The sequence below is a fragment of the Catharus ustulatus genome, chromosome 2, assembly GCF_009819885.2.
Source record: "Catharus ustulatus isolate bCatUst1 chromosome 2, bCatUst1.pri.v2, whole genome shotgun sequence".
In the NCBI taxonomy this organism is placed as follows: domain Eukaryota; kingdom Metazoa; phylum Chordata; class Aves; order Passeriformes; family Turdidae; genus Catharus; species Catharus ustulatus.
Genome location: NC_046222.1, coordinates 97,805,773 through 97,811,772, shown reverse-complemented (window position 1 = coordinate 97,811,772; position 6,000 = coordinate 97,805,773).

Genomic DNA, 6,000 nt, shown 5'->3' with positions numbered 1-6,000 from the left:
CAAAAATATGGATTTGAAAGGACACTTCCTAAGTGACACTTTTTTATTGTAGCACAGAGGAAATTACCTATGTTGCATACTTTTTTTAAAAGGGTTCAAACTTGAATTCTGCTAATTGACCCAAAACCCATGTAAATGTAGGGGAACACAGTCCACAGCAGCTGCCAATCCACAGGTATGGAGGGAATTTGGCTCAGTATTGCTTCTGGTAACATGACCTGAAAATCAAAACTTTTCACAGGAGAGAAATTCCTCCTGGTAAAATCTGCTGAGGATTAATGGCCTCTCTCAAGACAACTGCTGAAGATACAAATGTATTTTCACACTGCAGTCAGTGTTTTCCGTGCTCCTTTCATAGTTGATGTGCATATGAAAATATGCAGGCATGCTGAGGGCTCCCACCTGAGGAGATCCCTGAGGACCTTGCACAGACAAAAACTCAGCACTGACCCTGTGGCACAGCTGCAGCTTCCTGCACTGACCCTGGAGGAAAGCAGCTTAGTGAGTCAATGGGATGTGGATAATGTGGAGCCTTTGCTCCTGTCACCACTGACTTTCTAATCCAGAGGGAAGCTCGTCTGTGTGGAGCATGCTAGGCTCTTGGAACTGTTTTGAACCTGCATTTCCCATTGAGGTATTACCCCTGCTTGGAGTTAATGTCATTTTGGTGATGGGAGGGCAGCGTTTCGAAGAGTTAGGCTGTGAAATTTGCTCTGATTTTTAATATCTACAATGAACAGGGGACATGAGCCATGAGCTGGGGAAACATCTCCAACACCATCAGACTCATGAAGTGCAGTGGCCAGGGTAAGAAAGTCACACTGCAGCATGTCACATCTGATGCCAGCAGGAACATGCCCCAACCACAGCTGATGTGGTGCTCCTGCAGAGCAAGATGGAGCTCCTCAGGAGGGTTTTCCTCATGCAGGGTTACAGGGGGCAGCTCCCAGAGAGTTGTGCTATCATCAGCTGCTTGGAAAGGAAGCTTTGCTGATGTAAAAGCTCAGAGGAGAAAAGTAGCACAGTCACCTACTGATTCTTATTCAAAACAGCAAAACTCTGCTGGTCTAGCACAATGTAGCATCACATTTTGTGACTGTGAGAAAACATGCCCACAGCACCATGGACTCGAGCAAGTGGGATCCATTGAGGGCTGTCCCAGGGCAGCATCACACACAAACTCATAACAGCAGAGACAGGGAATGTAATGTAAGCAATCTGTAATCTCTGGGAGCTGGGAGCTCACTCATTTCCACAGAAAATCAAGAGAAATATTTAAAACCTTTTTTTTTTTTTTTTGGATTTTGGTACGTATTGAAACTGGACCGTTATTCAGAAACGGGATTTCTAGCTCACACAGCTGGAAAACCCTTATTCTGCAGCCTTGCAGCCTAGGTCATGCTGTGCTGTGGGTCCTTTCTGGAGGGTGATGGTCCTCAGAGGATGACTGCTTATAAAGGGCTCCTGAAAGACACTAAGAAAAGACAGGATATTGTTCATGGCAGCAAATAAATGTGGGGAGCCCACTCTGACACAGACAATTATTTAGAAGTCAAATGATACATGGTTTGTATTTCTGGCTGCTTATCCTGTGTGGTTTATCCTGTGGGCTTTTTTTTTTTTTTTTTTGCATGTATTACTACATCTCACTTGTTTTGACTGTCACTTGGAATAGGTATGCCCCTGGCAAACAGTGGGAGAGAGAGTGCTGTTTGCATATCCAAACAACTGGCTTTCACACAGAGTCACGCTAAATGCTCTCAGTGTGCATTCTTCAGTCAGGAGTCCCTGGAGACCCAGATTTACGACAAAGTGCAGTGATGCTAGAGAAACTGTGTAACAGCCCTATACTCACTCCTACAGTTAATCAGCTTCAGTATTCCTTGTTCTCCCTATTGCTTCAGCAGCTATAAGCGCATGAAAACAGATAAACTGGTGAAAAGGGATAGGCTGGTTCTCGACTTGAGGATCTTGAGGGTTTGTTTTTTTAATACCAAGAACAACTGGGTCATATTTTGCAATCTAAACTTGTTAAGCTGAAGCTGCCAGAATTTTGCACTTATGCAAAAGCAGTACAATTACCATGTGTCTCCATCAGCACCACAGAAAAGAAGTCAAGCTAACATTAAACATGTCCATAGACTTCTACACCACACGTCAGTCAAGGGCTCCCACAGGAGCAGTACTGAGCCTCTTCCATGGGGTTTTCTAGTGACAAACTTTCCAGTTTAGATTTCTATTTCTCGATGTTTTCTGAAAGAAAAACGTGCCAAAAAAGTACTTTGGCTGAGCTCCTCCATCCCAGTGGCTAAGTGAATGTGCAGAGCCAGCACCTCTCCTGCCAGGCAGCAGCTTGGTGCCTCTCACATGAGCTCAGGGGATTCTTGGAAACTCTGTGTCCCCACAGGCAGGAAGCAGGCCGTGCTGGGACATTGTGTAAATCTTCCTGTAACTCACTGAATGCTTCTTCAAGGTCCCAAACCAGAGGGGAGGAGCCTTTCTCAGCTGACTATGCATTCATTCATGTTCAGCTGAGAGGTATATTGTCCTTCCTTAGCCCTCACCAATCCTCCCTTCCAGTGATGCTCCTCCAGCAGACCCCAGCTTGGGGAAAACATCTCCAGGGCTGACTGCTGCTTTTGGGATCCACTGTGAAGCTCTGGTCAAACAGAAACACTCACTTACCAATTGCCAAAAGCAAGGAATTTCAACCTGGAGCCTTGTCTGCAGACCTGTTCCCATCCATAGAATCTCCTGCCCTGTGCCTCTGCTGGGAGGGAAGCTCAGGAAGACAGAGTGCTCCTAGTGCCAGTGCAAGGAGTGAAGTGCTGTGTGTTTTTCACATGAGTCTGAAGACTGGCCAATATTAAAATCAGAGTCCATCTGAGTAGGACAGTTCTCCAACTCAGCTCCAAGGATGCTAACACAAAGTTGGGGTTCCTCCATCCAGCTCCCGTACCCTGGTAAACAAAACTTCATGCAAAATAAAGAGCTGCAAACACTTTGCTACAGAAGCTTGGCTCTGTTCCTCTGTAGGATTCACTCCTGGTCAGCTCAGCTAACAAGGTGTGAGTACCACATCTCCACAGGAAAGTAGCAGGAAAACACCAGTTACAATGGTCCCAACACAAATTTCCCCAGAGGGTGACTGTTTTTCTCTTACAAACGCCCAATGTGTCCCTGTCACTGGGACACCAAAATCCTGCATCTTCTCAGGTCCAATATGGTGTATATGAGGTTCATTTTGCAATATATCTCTAACTTTTTTCAAAACCACTGAAGGAGCTTTTGGCAAACAGAGTTAGTTTCTGGTGCACAGACTGGACAACTATTACTCTGTCTGCTAGCCCACAGAGAAGCTTTCCTGGCCCAGTGGCTGATCTGATGAAGGAGAGGTGGTGCTGGTCCCAGACGAGCTGTGAGCCCGGCCTCAGCCAATGCAGAACCACATCAAGCTTAGCTCTGCAGGCTTTGCTCTCCATGTAATGGAGGGTTTGAGTCTTCTTGCAGCAGCTGGAGTTAGCTCATGAAAGCACTGACTGTGGGGACACATTCCCTCCCACCTTTGGTGTCTGACTATAAAGCAGCAGCTGGGGGTTGCACTGTGGAGACTCACTGTATTTCTGACCCTTTGCACCAAAAGGAGACAGCAAAACATAAGCATGTCTTTGGGTCCAAGAGGTGATTCAGAAGAGACCCAGGGTGGGTGTGGAACAGCATGAAAGCAATGAGTGTGGCTTAAATCTACCTGGCATGGGGCAGGTAATAGCCAGCAGCCTCGTGATGAGTCCCCAGTTCTCTTTTATTTAGCAGCATAGAAATACTCTGTGTCAGGGCTGGAAACAAGGTGGTGAAAGGTAATGAGGGGCTCCCATGCCAGATCAATTTTCCGAATCATGAGTCACTTCTAGTATGCTTTGGTGCTTGATCTTTTTCCAGATAGTATTGAAAAGAAGACAGTTGGCACCCAATGGGGGAAAAAACAAAAAGCCCAAAAGAATCAGGCTTTCCTTTTTAGAGCCCTTGAGCAGTTTGTTTTTGGCTCGTTCCTGCCTTTATCTTTCCCAAGACAGGGCATGGTGCCTGTAGGGGCCAGCTGCAATGCCAGCCGGGTGTGGTGGCTGCACCACTGTGGACTCCTCTGCAGGAGCTGGGCAACAGAGTTCAGAAGCTGCCCCTGTGCCAAAGAGCTCCCTGTCTGAGATGGGTACAACACTGCTAGGTAACAGGAGAAGGACAAACAGAAGCTTTATATTCAACAGAAGTTGAACCTTGCAACTTTTAAGTCTGCACTCTGCCTCCACCAAAAAACCAAAAATCCCCATGCATGCAGCTGGATACTTGGATGCACTTGGAACATTTGTTCAGCAGTAAGTGACTCCAGTGGCTAGTCTGTCACTTCCAGGATAAATTAAAAATTTAAAAAGAAATAGAAGGCTGAAGTAGTTTTCTCTCTGGCCATGAGGTAGCACCATTGAGCTATTCACAGCTAAACCCAAAACTAACCTGCCTCAATTTTACAAGCAGTGTTTCTGCAGGCGCAAGCTGCCTGTCATTTTACATTGACCATCTCAAGAGATTAGGTTTATCACTGTGCTAATTAGTGATGAGTCAGGCCATGCCAACCTCTCTTCACCATTTCCCCCTCTATGATCTTTCCAATTCCTTACATGCAAATCAGCATTTTATTGACTATGTTCAGATCATGTCCTTTACCAAGATGTCTCTGGGTTTCTGGTGAGTGCAAACTCTCCCAGGTTCTCAGCTGATCAGGACTACCCTCAGCCAGCCCCACCAGAGCTCCCCAAGGATGAGCAGAGAGAGCAGGACAGGCTCAGACTGCAAACTGCAAAGTAGGAGTTCAAAAAAATATTTACAGGTTTGAGTGGGGAACTCAGTTTGAGTTCCTAGTGGTGGTTTTTGTGTTAAGAACATGAAAAGATAGAAACAGACAAGTCAAGTCTATTCTTGGACACCTACATTTGATTATGTTATCCACCTCTTGAAGACATTGAAGAATTGGAGAAGAGTGCACTTTGCTGCCAGACATTGTCTGGAAAACATCAGATCATGGCCTACAGGACATCCACTTTCCTCCAAGGCAGCTCTCTGCATTGTTTTTGTGTGCCTTTGCCAAGAAAATCCACTGGTTAGAACAGAGTGAAAGAATCCAGCTTGCAGAGATGCCTTGCTGGCCCCCTGCAAGCCCATTGCTCTGAACAACATATTTCCTACAGCAAAAAAAGCTATCAGGGAAAAGAATAGAAAAATAAACATTATCTTATTATGTAAAGCTTTTTCCATCTGCAGCTGCACGGTTGATGGGACCCACTCAATGGCAGTCAAGGAAACACTACCCTTAGCCTTTCAAGGAGGCTGCATGAACATCAGATTAAATTCTTCAGCCCCAAATGGCATTTACGTCAGGAAAAGGGAATTATGCTTTCAAGAGTTTGTAGGGACACAGACAGTGCTGACATCCAATGACATTTGCTCCCCTGAGTGACGTTGCCAAGGGCAATACAAGAATTGCCCAATATTTGCTGCTGATGTATCTGATACACAAATGGGGTTTTCTTTTTTTTTTTTTTCAGTGATTAATTTGGTTGCAGCAAGAGAAAGTATTGTGCTTTTGAGGAACACAGCAGGATTTTCCATGGCAATGGAAAGCTGCTGGCAGATGTATGCTGGTAACTTGGAAGAAAACATTTCAGCCCCATTGATGGAGGCAGGGCAGGGAGGGGAAAATGTTACACGAGAAACATGGAGTAAGTGGAAGATTTTACCCAGCCTACCCACTATGGTGCAGCAAACCTTGTGCTTTATAAGATGGAAAATTATCTGTAGTTCCAACAAACACCACAGGGCTGCTGACGTGGAGGCAAGTCCTACAGGAAGGAAAACTATAGTGACCTTGGAATATATTTTGGATGCCTCAGTCTGAGCTGGAGCAGCTGTGCTGCAGACAGCCCTGCACCACTGAGGACTAAGTGGCTGCCC